The 16,182-nt window shown below is 43.4% G+C and overlaps 1 protein-coding gene across 5 annotated transcripts in view; it reads left to right on the top strand.

Annotated features, from left to right (window-relative positions):
- Positions 1-16,182, top strand: part of shank3a (SH3 and multiple ankyrin repeat domains 3a) — a 453,580-nt gene that overhangs the window by 320,123 nt on the left and 117,275 nt on the right. The window lies entirely within an intron of this gene.

Below are 16,182 nucleotides of genomic sequence, written 5' to 3'. Positions count from 1 at the left end.
TTTTCGGCGCGCTACGCCGTGTTTAATTAAGTATAATTCATCCTTAGGAGGCTACACATCTTTTTCTTTTTCACAAATTCTTTCATCGACAGCTATGTACCGGTAGGTTTGAATAAAATGTTGAGTATATAGAGGCAATCCTAGGAAAGCACAAATCTCTGTGTGCGTGCGGTGCGAGCAAGCGACTGAGTAAGTGCAGGCAGTGGCTTCAGTTCAGAAAAAGCTAAGGTATGGCAACATGACTGGTGTCTTGCACGCGCGCCTTCGCGCGCGTGCAAGACACCAGTCATGTCCTTAGCAACAGGCATGATACATTTTTTTTAAGAAGTACATTTTATTTCATTTTTATTTTTTTCGGTTGTTCAAGTTCAGCTAAACTTGGCATGTTAGTAAAGTTCCACAATTAACAGTAATGCATTACACCTGTGCAGCTGACCTGCGGAACCTGGGAATATACCCTTTTGTCAAGATGGGGAGAATACAAGTGTGGAGAATATAATTATAATACCTTGTTAAAGTGACCATTTTGTAGAATTTTGCATTTGTAGTTATATTACTGTAATTTAACAACATAATAACCAGCACAGATAGACAACGAGACATTCATGGATTTATTTTTAAAAGTAACTTTTATTTCCCCCCCTGGACCCAGGGTATGGCAGCTGCATACCCCTGCCATACCCTATTGACGCCCCTGAGTGCAGGGAGTCTGTACATGTTGTTTCTCCTGCGTATCTCAAAAATCTCCCAACCAATTGACTTCAAACACGCCAAAGCACATCATAGACTGCGCTAAGTCCTCTGACAATGGGTACAATGGGTATTCCATAATCGCCTATCGGAGGGAGGATGCATTTGCAACAGGCATGGTTCCCAGCGGGCATCATTCCCAATGGGCATTGGCCTAGTATACCAACACCATAAGCACACACATACACACGAGCATGAACACCAGGGACGTGCTGGGCCACTGATTCAGCCCGGGAAAAAGAGTTGGAGAGGCCCTCATTGCGCGCTATAGAGAGAGATCTCTCTCTCTATAGCGCTGCTGCTACTCAAAGATTTGCCATTTCACATCATGACAAGTGACAAGCCAGTGGGCCAATTACATGAGTTATATTTCGTCGTTGTCGGGTGGAAACCTTGTATGTCCAAAACCGTTTGTTTTGTATTTATCATTTTAAAAGTGATTTAAACTAGTGAAAACAGCCGATCTACAAGCACACAACGCCTCGCAACGCGAGGCTTGTAGATCTGCTGTTTTCACTACTTTTGTGCAACAGCCTTGTATGATGAAGCAGGGCTTTGCTTTGCGAAAAAACGGCCGGGAATGAACCGGCCGTTCGGGAGTTGTCCCGCTTTTCCCAATGGCCAGCACGTCCCTGATGAACACATACAGTACTCATAAAGCATTGGAACACTCATGCGTGTGTGCACAAATACACACTAAATGTTATCATAATGCAGCATTTAGTTTCGAGACCACACAGCTTGCTACTACCAACACTAAAATACAAATGCGTCTGTAACCAAGCAACAGGTGCAGAGTGCATCACGGTTCCAGTTTGCCACTTTTTAAGAACATGGAAAAATATTCAAATTGCGCCTCATGTGCATTTGAATATTGTCTACTCTACTGTATGTACAATCCAAAACAACAGTATTCTCTTTGAAAAGTATGTATTTTCCTTCTCGCCAGCTCGCAGTGATGTTTCTCTGCATTTCCTTTGTACTGTACGCTTTGTGGTACGCGCACATCAGTGTGGATCAGAGCAGATGTGCTAAGTGTTGAATTTAAACCATCATTGTTAGCTTCCCATTGTGAATTAATTAGCATTCCATTCTGTCTGCTACCAGCATGAAGAGTGCAGTGTGTGTGTGTGTGTGTGTGTGTGTGTGTGTGTGTGTGTGTGTGTGTGTGTGTGTGTGTGTGTGTGTGTGTGTGTGTGTGTGTGTGTGTGTGTGTGTGTGTGTGTGTGTGTGTGTGTGTGTGTGTGTGTGTGTGTGTGTGTGTGTGTGTGCGTGCGTGCGTGCGTGCGTGCGTGCGTGTGTGCGCATAGGGATTTCTCAACGTATTTGTATGTGTCTATAAATAATGTGTGCGTGCGTGCGTGCGTGCACTACACACACGCGCGTGCACACACACACACACACACACACACACACACACACACACACAAAATGTTTCTGTAATTACCTCCCACAAGTAAGAAAAACTGCATCCTGCAAATATTCAGCTATCAGCTGTCCTATACTGCAGTAAGGGTCTATTTTACTACTGTACCTGTCTGTCTGTCTGTCTGTCTGTCTGTCTGTCTGTCTGTCTGTCTGTCTGTCTGTCTGTCTGCCCCCCCCCCCCCCCCCCCCTCCCTTATCACTACCACTCTAACTCCCTCTCAGGGAAAAGCAGGATCGATAAGGGGCTCATTATCAATAAAAATGAACAAGCTCCATCCTTAGTCATGGTCGGGTGGAAACCTTCTATGTCCAAAACCTTCCTTTTTTGTCATTTTAAATCTTTAAAATAGACGATCTACTAGACGATCTGCTATTTTCACTACTTTTGTGTGACACTTTTCCCCCACTGCCACCCAAGCACCACCAGTAAGCTCTGAGTTCCCTTGGGGGCATTTGTGATATACTGTAGTGTACAATGGTTGTCTTCTAATTGTACTGAGCATCAAATAGTAATTATGTAACAGAGCCGAATGCCAAGATCAAATATAATATTCACACATGTATTTACAATTTACAAACTACAGTATTTGTTAGTTGCCTCTCTCAACTATCCAGTGGTGGAAAAAGTACTCTGCTTTTTTACTTACGTAAAAGTATCAATACTGCAATGTAGACATATTCTGTTACAAGTAAAAGTCTGACATTCAAAATGTACTTAAAAGTACAAAAGTATTGGTATCAAAATGTACTTAAAGTACCAAAAGTAGAAGTACAGAATGTCCCATTTCACAAGTTCAAAATGTATACAAAATATTTTGAAAATAGCAGATGCGACGCATTGTGAGCTTGTAGATTTTTCAAATAGACGAAATATAGTTTGTTTGTGTGTTTTGTAATAATAATCTAAATCTACAAAGTAACTAGTAACTAAAGTTTTCAAATAATTGGACCACTGAAACTTACTTTGCTGCACAGGCAAATGTGTAGGCTCCTAGGGTGCTGCGTTACTCTCTGCTGGAGAGTTGACTGGTAACGTACGCGCCTTGTTACAACGCGGCCAGGGTTCGCCTCCCGGCCGGATCGCGATCACGCTACAAATGTATACATACTGAGTACCGTAAATGCATGATAGATGCATGTTTAAGATCTACTGTAGTTTGCATTATTTATCTCCCTTCCCGTCTTTATTGACTCTGACTTTTACTTAAGGACCTCCAGCCCTGTTAACGCAAAACAGAGCCACATTAGTCATAATATCATATTTCCCTCTTCTCATCACATTATATAAATCTCCATTTCACAGAACACCACTATGTGATTATACCAACATCAACTATGCTCATTTAAAGTGATGGCATCAGCCATTATGTGAAGCTGCTGTACAATTATAAGCCAGGGACATAAATCAAAATGTGTCCTGCACTGAAAAAAGACGAGTTACAACTCGTACGACATGTACAGTAGTACTACAGTATATAATGTGGGGTCCGGTGTCCTCGAGTGGGTAAGGATCTCCAACTAAATGATTGATAGTTAAGAACCAAATGGACCCCTTACAGAGCTTACAGAGAGCTTATGAATGGAAGTAATTGGTTCATTTGATTCCATTTGAGTTAAATTAACACTGAGGAGTTTTCAGTGTAGGGCCCCACAGTTAAAAGAATAAATAAATGGGGTTTTGTGGCCTAATGCATATCAAACTGGCGGCTCTTCAACGTAAAAGGTTGTAGATTCACTTTTGTACATGTTGTAACCAGTGATTCTACAGCACCATATTGCTGGACCGTATCAGTGCCTTCCTTTCCCCAACAACCTTGGACTATGGACTATGACTATTATTAACCCTGTGTGGGAGAGCCTTAGGGATGATGCAGTGATGGGAAAGAGACGTTATGGTGAGGATGGGGGGGTTGATGGGGAGTGAGTGCAAGCCCCTAGGACTTGGGGTGGGGAGAGAGATTTTGTGTCAAGGACAAATCTGGAATTGCAACTTTGGGCTGGTTTGAGCCCAGAACCTGAATGAGTGAAAAGGGTTCAAGCCAACGTGCAAGAAGGTAGTTTATGTCGTAGACGCTGTGATGTCATCAACCCAGAGGGCCCAAACCCGGAAGGTGGCGCTAGCCACATATGTGCTGGGTGGGCAACCTCACTGAGATGAATGGGAGGGGATTTTCTGTATGTTTCTGGCATTTCACCAGGTTAGCATTCACCAGCATCGGACGAATGTGACGTCGAACGTCGTAATAACGCCACGCTCCCATTTTGTATTGCACTATAGTCAGTTTCAAACCCACCACCTTTCGGTTGTGAGTCCTCTGCTTTTCCACTGCACCACCAGTCTTTTCACTCCCATTTTGTATTGCTTAGTTTTATACACTTTTTTATTTTCGTAATACGGTTGTTGTTTTGTAAAGCTACTTTGGGTGTCTAGAAAAGCTTTACTAGTAAGACACCTGAGGGTGGAATGCGACCTCAGGGTGACATGGTCGCGCCAATTCTTGACTATCTGGCCAACCACAGCGTTTCTCTGACGATTCTAGTTGTTATCATTCTGGGGGGAGTTTGTTCATGTTTTTGTGAGGGTATCAACCCTAGGAGACACGGGGAGAACATGCAAACTCCACACAGAAAGGCCCTATCGCCAACCCCACCTAGGGTGTGAGCGATAGGGCCTAAACATGGAGATGTGGAGAACACTATATATGAAGATAGTCCAGTCCATCATGTCATATGGGACTACCGTCATAGACAGTAGCCATTGTTAGGCCGGAGTCAATGGCTGTCTGTCTGACTGTCTGTACAGGAAGTGATGTCACATGACATACTTTTTATGCCCATATATGAGTCATTCTGTACCACATCTCCATGTTTAGGCCAAACAGGTTTGCTCCATTTCTCCATGTATAGGTCCAAATGACCTCGCCCTAAAGGGCGAGGTCGCGGCAATTCTTGACCATCTGGCCAACCACAGCGTTTCTCTGACGATTCTAGTTGTTGTCATTCTGGGGGGAGTTTGTTCATGTTTTTGTGAGGGTATCAACCCTAGGAGACACGGGGAGAACATGCAAACTCCACACAGAAAGGCCCTATCGCTCACACCCTAGGTTGGGTTGGCGATAGGGCCTTTCTGTGTGGAGTTTGCCTAAACATGGAGATGTGGTACAGAAGGACTCATATATGGGCATAAAAAGTATGTCATGTGACATCACTTCCTGTACAGACAGTCAGACAGACAGCCATTGACTCCGACCTAACAATAGCTACTGTCTATGACGGTAGTTCCATATGACATATTGGACTAGACTATCTCCATATATAGTGTTATCCACACCTCCATGTTAGGACTCATATATGGGCATAAAAAGTATGTCATGTGACATCACTTCCTGTACAGACAGTCAGCCATTGACTCCGGATTAACAATGGCTACTGTCTATGACGGTAGTCCCATATGACATATTGGACTAGACTATCTCCATATATAGTGTTATCCACATCTCCATGTTTAGACAGCCAATGACTCCGGCCTAACAATGGCTACTTTCTATGACGGTAGTCCCATATGACATGATGGACTGGACTATCTCCATATATAGTGTTATCCACATTTCGTGTAGCCGCCCTGTACAGGAAGTGATGTCACAACTCGCTGACATCACACTGACATCACAGAGGATACGGACGGTCACGAGGATACGGAAGGAAGGAAGGACCTCAAGTGACACGGTTCTTCAGAGTATATGCGACCTTCGGTCGCAATAAAAATAGCGTGGATTATTTTACTCTATTATCTGTTGTTAAATGGTTGTGTATGTTCCGTCCCCGCCCCCCCAAGGACCACTGGTGGAAAACCACTCTAGATATTATACAGTAGGGCAGGGGTCTTCAACAGGGGGTCCGGGACCCCTAGGGGGTTCTCAGAGTTACTACAGGGGGTACTCCAAATCTTTGTGTGATAGATTTTTTTTCTCCTTTTTTATATTAAAGGAGTGGCGACACCGGCCGAAAATTAACATTATGATACAGTAGGTCACGTGGTGTTTCTTCAAACAGCCTGAAAGGGAGGCGGGGCCGTATCAGTTAGTAGTGAATATATACTTCGTCCGTCGTGCGGTGCCGCGCAATGTATACTTCGTCCGTCGTGCGGTGCCGCGCACAACGTGATGGCTTTGTTGTTAGCGTGTAGCCCTGCTAATGCTGCACCGCACGGCTATTTGCGAGCATAGATGTTTGCGAGAGCTATTGTGTGCACACACACACACTCGCTAAAGCACACACACACACACAGGCTACACACACACACAGAGTGTATGAGCCACGGAGCACGGACCTCAGTCCGGCCGGTGAGACAGCAGGACATGGCTTGCTCCGGTCGGTCTACTCTGGTGCTCCAGTCAGGTTAGGGAAAGAGACAGCAGGGTATGGCCGACAAAACCGTCTCATAGACGGGGAGAAGCGTGTTGACCCTCGTACACCTTTTTTGACACCTTTTTTGAAGAAGACATGTACTTTTTTATCGGTCTAACCATTGATTTTAGCGAATGCTATATAATTTTTACCCCTAGAACTGATAGTTTTAAAGTTGGTTTAGAAAGTCGGAAACACACCTCGGTCAGCTTTTTTTGGGGCAGTTTCAAAAGATAATGATATGGATACTCGACTCCGCGAGTCTCCGCCCCTCCCCCCATATTAGCCCAATCAAATTAATGTATTGCCGTTACTGTACAGAAAGTACTACTTTCAGTACAGTAACTACAATAAATTAATTTGATTGGGTAATTTAACATGGGGGTACATGACATCATTAAAAAAATTGGCTAATTTGATAGCCATAATTAGCTGTTTTGGCCGTGTCACGCCCCCTTTAACTACTTGAACCCTAGCATCCATATTCTGAGAACTTTAGCCAAAAATAGCAGATCTTCAAGCTCACAATGCCTCGCGCTGCGAGGCGTTGTGATAGGTAGGCTATTTTCAGCAAAGAGGTTTGGTGTAGAGGGGGAAAAAGAGCAGACTAAGTACCCAGTGAAAGGTCAAGTATTGACGGTTCAAGTGGTTAAATATCTGAAAACACAAATTGTCATGAATCCAAAATACACTAATGATTGTGCTGTCAAACGATGAATCTACGAAAAGGTTTGGGGGTCCCTGCTTCATCTCTCTCTCATCTAAGGGGTCCTTGGCCTGAAAACGTTGAAGACCCCTGCAGTAGGGGTTGGGATATGTGTGAGAATCAGTGCTGGCGGGGGATGGACAGTGTCCCATAGTTTCCAGGAGACATTAGTGCATATAGGCAAGTGGAGACGATACTAAAAGGTTTATTTTATAGAGACCGGTCTCTTTTCGGTAAACAACTGGTGGTATGCACGTGTGCGTGCGTGCATGCATGTGCACGTGCGGTTCATTGATACCAAACTGGTCACTGGCCTACGGGAAGGACGTTGAAGTCACAGCTGACCTTCTTGGTGTTCAATCAGAGTAGCAACAGGGTGCAAAGACCCGCCCACGCACCGGACCCGCTCCCTGCAGGCCATGCCACCTGTTCACGTATTGCAATATTATTCTCTCTCTCTCTCTCTCTCTCTGTCTTTTTTCTTTCATGTTCACTTGACCGTACAAATACACTAGAATCTGCAGACAAACTAGTTAACCACAGAGCGCTTATTTCATCGTTGGATTTTAAATCAACACTTAGCTTACGTACAGCTACATTTACTGAGGGGTGAGCTCACCTACGAACACACACACACGCTCACACGCACGCACACACTCACACACACACACACACACACACACACACACACACACACACACACACACACACACACACACACACACACACACACACACACACACAGCGGTGGGCACAGTACACAAGTACATTTACTTGAGTACTGTACTTAAGTACAGATTCTAAAGATTTGTACTTTACTTGAGTATTAGGTGTCTTTCATACTCTTACTCAAATACATTTCCAAGACAAATATTTGTACTCTTACTCAAGTAAATTTCTAGGAAAGCTGAAAAGTACTGAGTACTTTTAGGTTGCCTGCCGTTTGTTTTCGTTTTTTTTTTTTTTCTCCCTAAAATGCAATTGACAGAAGGGTCATGGTGGCGCAGTTGGTAGTGCTGCTGCCTCACAGCTAAAAGGTCTTGGGTTTGATTCCTGCTGGGGGTGAAGGAAGGAAGGAAAGGAATTTAATTTTGGTCTATGCATATCATTTAAGCTGCTCTGAGAGCAGCATTGACAAAGTGCCCCCAGAGCAGCAATTTAACTTTGATCTATGCATATAATTTAAGCTGACCTTAGAGCAGCATTGACCGAGTGACCCAAAAGCAGCAAATGAACATTGTTTTATCTCTATACCTGTAGAAGGCCATAAGCTGCCCTAAAAGCAGCATTGAGAAAGTGCCCTCAGAGCAGCAAATTAACATTGTTGCATCTATATACCTGTAGAAGCTATAAGCTGCTCTCAGGGCACCTTATAGTATATTACACTCATTTAGCTATACATGGATGGACCTACAGTTCATTGATTTGCTTTTCAGCGCCACAATATTTTCCTGCTAATTTGATAGTATTTAGTAGGGTTGTCCCGATCCGATCACGTGATCGGGGATTGGGTCGGATAACGTCATAAAGGAAGGAAGTAAGGAATTGAGGAAGGAAGGGAGGAAGGTTACAAGGTTACAAGGTCCTATAAATTTATTGTGAAAAAGTTACAGTAATTGTGAAAATTGGGAATTTATTCAAAGTACATTCACTTAAGTACATTTAAAAGCATGTACTCTTGACTACTGAAGTACATTTAAAAGCAAGTACTTTTTTTTCTCTTACTCAATTAACATTTTGACTGAGGTACTTTGGAGTAAATTTTGACCAGTAGTATTTGTACTCTTACTCAAGTACTGGGGTCAAGTACTTTAATAGAGAAACGAAGCCATGTCGTCATTTGTGCGTAATGTCGCCCTCTGGGGGGTTCATGCTGGTATTGTTTTGTATTCAGATTGCCATAGGGGATTCTGCGAACGCCGCATATAAGGTCTGTGTTAAAAATATAAACACACCATGTGCGCGTTTCTGTCAGCGGGGGGGTTCTGCATAGTTTATGATATTCATTCATATCTGATATAGCCTGTTGTAACTCGTTTCTAGCGTTTATTGTGTTACTCTTTGGGTAAATCTGTACATTTCCAACTTAGTCGATGCTTCATATCCATTTGGGTCAATCCGAGAGCATGGTGTGTTTATATTTTTAACACAGACCTTGTATGCGGCGTTCGCAGAATCCCCTATGGCGATTTGAATGCAAGACAATACCAGCATGAACCCCGTAGAGGGCAACATTTCACGCCATTTCACGGAAGTGACATCACACTTCGCTACTGAATTAGTGTATGATAACCACGAAACAGCTGACAGGAAATACAAAACCACAATTCTGATCCCACTGTTGGAATTTCAATGGCTTTGCCGTATCCAGTGGGACATACAGTAGTGTTGTGTGAGTTGGACAGGGTTCAACGTATGGCTAGAAGCCCACAGTGACACCATATGGTCCTTAGCAACAGGCTCCGTCTACGTTGTTGACTACTATGCTCTGTGTGACCGGTAGCAGGTGTGAACATGAGTATTTAAAGGTCACGGCATTCCCAGGAGGTAGCAGGTATACAGTAGAGCAGGGTTCCCCAATAGGAGGCCCGCGGGCCATTTGCGGCCCGCAGGGGGGCTACTGTCTGGCACCCACCAACCCCAGTAATAATGGTAGTATAAGAGCAGCAACAACACTAGTATATCGTCGTTGTCAGGTGGAAACCTTGTATCTCCAAATGTGTACATTCTTTCGCAAAGTAAAGCCCGGCCTGCTTCATCATTCAAGGCCGTCTCACAAAAGTAGTGAAAACAGCAGATCTACAAGCACACAACGCCTCGCGGTGCGAGGCGTTGCGTGCTTGTAGATCAGCTGTTTTCACTAGTTTAAATCATTTTTAAAATGACAAAATTGCAAAACAAACGGTTTTGGACACAAGATTTTCACCCGACAACGACAATATCTGAACTGTCGCTGGAGTAGCGGGAACGCCGCCGTCGCCCCCTGCAATGTTGTGGCCCTCGGTACCCTAGCCCTTGGGGAAAACTAATTGGGGAACCATGCAGTAGAGCGTACAGTAGACTACAGTTTAGCTCCTTTAAATAAGAAAAACATATACCTTGCTGCATTTCTTGACCTCTTCATGTACTGAAAACTGTGAGGAACTGCCAGTCCTTGAAAGGCTGTGTCAATGTATCCATTTCTAACTCTGAGAATGTACAAATGCAATCAACCTGTAAGGTTCCATTTGGTTCCATTTGTACACTTCAAATTCAAGTTGCAATCCAAAAAACGAATTTAATTAATAAAACAATGTTTTGTCTATAATGACCAATGTCCAAAATCCAGTTGAAAGTGAAAACTTACATTGTGTGTGTGTGTGTGTGTGTGTGTGTGTGTGTGTGTGTGTGTGTGTGTGTGTGTGTGTGTGTGTGTGTGTGTGTGTGTGTGTGTGTGTGTGTGTGTGTGTGTGTGTGCACTCTGTGTCTGCCTTGAATACACCCCCCCCCCAATAACCTTCCAGCCCTAGAATATATCACACACCCAGGTTTTGTCAATGTTACGATCCCATCAAGGGGAATAAATGGGATCGTGATATAATGTTGGAAAGTGAACATTTGTTTTATTGTATGTTTCTTGTGTAAATATTTGAAATATCATATCCATTATTTTACCCCACAAGTATAAGTACTATTAACTGTTCTGCTGCCGTTGACAATCCTCACCGTCATTGAAAGGGTTAAAACCACGGTGCCGTTGACGGTGAGGACTGTCAATCTTACTGTATTTACTGTAAAAGTATAATTACTTACAGTACACCGCTCCGCTCCCGCCCGCATCGGTAATGTCCGCGATTTGTTTACAACGCACGTTGTGCGTGCACGCGAAGTGAAGGTCCGCCATAGTAAATCCATTGAGAGGCCCATAAAGAGACTTCATTTATTCAAAAAGAGACATTTTGAGCCAAAGAGTGGGCTGATTCCTGTACAAAATTCACTCGGCTGGGCGCAGCCATGTTTCTCTTCTGGACCCACACTGTCATGTGACTAGATGACGTAATCGCTGCCGTCAAGTGATAATCCAAAATCACGGCGCGGCACCAAGGCACCAAGCAAACTTCAGATTAAAAGGCAGTAATTGTGTTAAACACAGCTATAATTTAAAAAAAAAACTCCAAATCACTTACCAACGGAAAACGAGACCCCATTTATGTTATGGCCTCGTATAGGGGAATAAAAGGGATCGTGACATTATGTTGGAAAGTGAAAATTAGTTTTATTGTGTGACCTCTTTTTAGGTTTCAAGCTTTTCAAGCTTCAAGAGGCTTGCTAGAGGCATGAAACCATGTGACTTCCTTAGGGAATTAATTGGACGACGCCCTCCCCCCCTCATCCCCCAAGGAGAGTGACGGGGCATATGACTTTACTGTGTGTAGGAAGCCTACGCAGTTAGTACCCACAGTAATGCTTAGAGTGCAAATCATACGACTCATGGACTGCATGTTGCACCATGGGCAGGATACAACACACTGCCCACAGCACACATGGTGCTGACTGTTCTTAACACAGCGGGTGCCCACGAGGTGTCTACGCGACAATTTCTTTGATGTCGCTGGAGGCCCACGACGCGTTGGACGCGTTTACTGTAATTACAGTATAACTTTATATCTCACCGTTAGGTCGGGGCTACGCCTGGATGTAGCCCATTAGCCGCTAGTCGCTTCGAGTCGACGCTGAGAGCATCGCGCGGCCGTTTTTCTCCGTATACTCCAATGCATTTCCCCATCTTTAAAGCCCTTTATCTCCGATGTTTGTTTTATGGCTAAAACTGTGGCCGCGTGCGGCAAAATGTCCAAATTTTGATCGGCAGTGAACAGCTATGATCAACACTAGCCCATACAGTAAGTTACACAATAACATCCTGTCTGCGCTCATGTGACCAAGTGACGTCATCACGCATGCATTGACGCAACAGGGCCTCATATTCTTCTATGGAAGTGCTATGGGGGCACTCAGAGGGGATGACTGGCGCCACCTGGTGGGCAGTCGATGTGTTAAATAGGAGACCCTTACATTTGGACACAAATATGTAACAGTAAACAACAAGCTTTTTGATAAGGTGACACTCCCTAGCCCAGCTTAGGGTGCACGGCAGGGGGCCATGCCTGGACTATTTACACAGTGTCCAATGTCCATGCAGTGGTGTAAAGTAACTAAGTACATTTACTTACTGTACTGTACTTAAGTGCAATTTTGAGGTATTTGTACTTTACTTGAGTATTTCCAATTGCCAATACTTTTACTTCTACTCCACTTAATCTCGGATCCAAACATTGTACTTTTACTCCACTAGATTTATTTCTACTTTACTTCTTCTTTTCAAAAGATTTGTATACATTTTATACATTTGAAAACATGTAAAATGGAATACTGAGTACTTTCTACTTTTGGTACTTTGAGTACATTTTGATACCAATACTTTTGTACTTTTACTCCTTTTTGAATTTTGAATTCCGGGACTTTTGCTTGTAACAGAGTATTTCTACATTGCAGTTAGGGCTGTCACGATATGACATTTTACATGACAATTAATTGTCACTCAAATAATTGGCGATTAACGATTTAATTGTGTATTTGTCGTTGATAATTACATTTCTGTTTGGCTTTTAGGCTTTGAAGTTGCATATGGTAGATATGACACATAACCTAAATATACAAATACATTACTGACATATTTGACAACTTACTACATTGATAGTGGAAATAGCCGATCTACAAGCTCACAACGCGTCGCGATCCGACGCTTTGTGAGCTTGTAGATCGGCTATTTCCACTATTTCTGACATTTTTCAACATTCACGATTATGACGATTATGACAAAATAATTGCGATAATGTCAAATAATCACGATTAGACGATTATGTAATAATTGTGACAGCCCTAATTGCAGTATTGGTACGTTTACTCAAGTAATAAAAATACCACCACTTGTGTCCATGTATCATCACATAAACACCATCATTCATGAGCCATGCTCCAAGCGGCCAATCAAAACGATTAGCCGGCTGATGAATGACTCGGGCCAACGGACGATCTATCACTGATCTATCACCAATCAACATGCAGTCGATGGGCGGCCCTGCATGTGGCTGATCAATCAGCAGCATTGGTCCACTAGAGGACCCGTCCAGCACTGTTTCCCTTTCTCTCTGGCTCAGTGTGATGGATGATACGCACAATCACATGCAACAACCTGCACAGTTGTTGACCGGGTAGTTAGTAGGGGTGTGTGTGTGTGTGTGTGTGTGTGTGTGTGTGTGTGTGTGTGTGTGTGTGTGTGTGTGTGTGTGTGTGTGTGTGTGTGTGTGTGTGTGTGTGTGTGTGTGTGTGTGTGTGTGTGTGTGTGTGCGTGCGTGCGTGTGTGAGTAGGGCTGTCACAATTATTACATAATCGTCTAATCGCAATTATTTGATATAATCGCGATTATTTTTCATAATCGTCATAATCGTTTTCATGTTGAAAAATGTTCATATATATTTTTTTAAGTAAAAAATTGTGGAAATAGCAGATCTACAAGCTCACAACGCTTGTAGATCGGCTATTTCCACTATCAATGTTCTTTTTTAAGTATAAAGTTGTCGAATATGTCAGTAATGTCTTTGTATGTTGAGGTTATGTGTCATATCTACCATGTGCAACTTCAAAGCCTACAAGCCAAACAGAAATGTAATTGTCAATGACAAAAACACAATTAAATCGTTAATCGCAATTAATTGAGTGAAAATTAATCGTCATGTAAAATGTCCTAATCGTGACAGCCCTATGTGTGTGAGAGAGAGAGAGAGAGAGAGAGAGAGAGAGAGAGAGAGAGAGAGAGAGAGAGAGAGAGAGAGAGAGAGAGAGAGAGAGAGAGAGAGAGAGAGAGAGAGAGATTTTGTACTCATGTAATGATGGGTTTTACATGATCTTGTGCATGAAATGTCAACTATACCACTGACTTGGAGCGTGTTTCTCTCTCACTCTGATCATCTCCAGCCCAGCTATATGCCGCAAATATATATGTGTATATCGAAAGCAATAGGCCTAATAATATTTAGAACCAATAACCGACTTATTACAAAATAATCGAGACGTTGTCTTTTAAATATTTTTTCTTATATATTGTCGGTTATCAACAAATCAACACGAGACTAAATTGATTAATCTGATTAACCACAAGATTTTTGATAAGGTGGCAATCCCTACCCCGACTGGAAGAACTGTATTTGCCCATATGGGCATACAGGCATACAGTGAGATGAAATCTCTGGTAGACTGGCCTCCAAGTACTCTTACGATGGGTACTCAAAGTATTCTGGCAACGGGTACAAGGTGTACAAGGGTACAAGGGGTACAAATAGGGCTGTCACAATTATTACATAATCGTCTAATCGTGATTATTTGACATTATCACAATTATTTTGTCATAATCGTCATAATCGTGAATGTTGAAAAATGTCAGAAATAGTGGAAATAGCAGATCTACAAGCTCACAACGCGTCGCATCGCGACGCGTTGTGAGCTTGTAGATCGGCTATTTCCACTATCAATGTTATTTTTTAAGTAGTAATTTGTCAAATATGTCAGTAATTTATTTGTGTGTTTAGGTTATATGTCATATCTACCATATGCAACTTCAAAGCCTAAAAGCCAAACAGAAAGGTAATTAGCAACGTCAAAAACACAATTAAATCGTTAATCGCCAATTATTTGAGTGACAATTAATCGTCATGTAAAATGTCATATCGTGACAGCCCTAGGTACAAATAGGTTTTGCATAAGCGAAGGGGCATACGTTCCCAACTGGCATCGGCCTAGCCTAGTATACCAAAATAGCAGACAGTCTACATTTCCTCAAAGGAAATGCCTTTATTTAATTCAGTCTGACCAGAAGCAGGGATAAAAACCTATCACCACCAGCGATAAAGATGGTCAGCCAGAGGGCGGGATATCAAAATAGATGTTTTTGTTGGTGGGGATGGACCTGTGGACACCGAAAAAGAACGACAGCTGGAATAAAAGAAGTAAGGAGGAAACAACTAAAGAATGAATCATGCGGTGTACACCTGTTCTAGCCTGGGACAGAAGGCGGGAGGGAGGGAGGGAGGGAATGAGAGGAGAGGAGAGGAGAGGAGAGGAGAGGAGGGATCCCTGTGAGTCAGCCTTGGAGTTTTCCACCGTCCTCCCCTCCTCCTCCTCCTGCCACATTGCCTTGCTCCTCCCCCACCTCCTCCCATGGTCCTCTCCCCTTTCCTTGCCGTTGTTTCCTTCGCTCCGCACACTCGTCTCTTGCCTCGTTCATTCATAAGTAAAGCTTCGTCCCTCATTCCCTCCATAACTGTTGGCATTCTTTTGTTTTCGCCACCCTTCTTGTCAGCGCACTCATTCTCTCTCTCGCCATCAGCAAGCGCATTAGTCTCTTCCTTTGTGTGTGTGTGTGTGTGTGTGTGTGTGTGTGTGTGTGTGTGTGTGTGTGCGTGTGTGCGTATGTGCGTACGTGCGCGCGTGCATGCGCGTGTGTGTGTGTGTGTGTGTGTGTCTCGCTCTTCCTTTCACCGCTCTGTTGAATACTGATGAGCCAGGGACTGCGTCACTCCCCAGCCCTCTTCTGATGGAAAGGAGTCCTGAGAGCATGCACACAAGCACGCACGCACGCACGCACACACACATATACACACACACATCGTTGTCAGGGAAGCGTGACCATCCATTTCCCTTCTCACTTATTTGCTCCCTACTTCATCCAGCATTGTCTATGCCTCTGGGGGTCTCGCGCCGACGGTAGACCCCCCTGTTCCATACCTCCGTCCTAATCACTGTCCATCACTTCTTCTTCTCCATCCACTTCACTCTCTGAACTTTTAGATACTTT

The sequence above is a fragment of the Nannobrachium achirus genome (genome assembly GCF_963921795.1).
Source record: "Nannobrachium achirus genome assembly, chromosome: 11".
NCBI classification, from domain to species: Eukaryota; Metazoa; Chordata; class Actinopteri; order Myctophiformes; family Myctophidae; genus Nannobrachium; species Nannobrachium achirus.
Note: the sequence above shows the minus strand (reverse complement) of the source record. Positions and strands in the feature narration are given on the sequence as shown.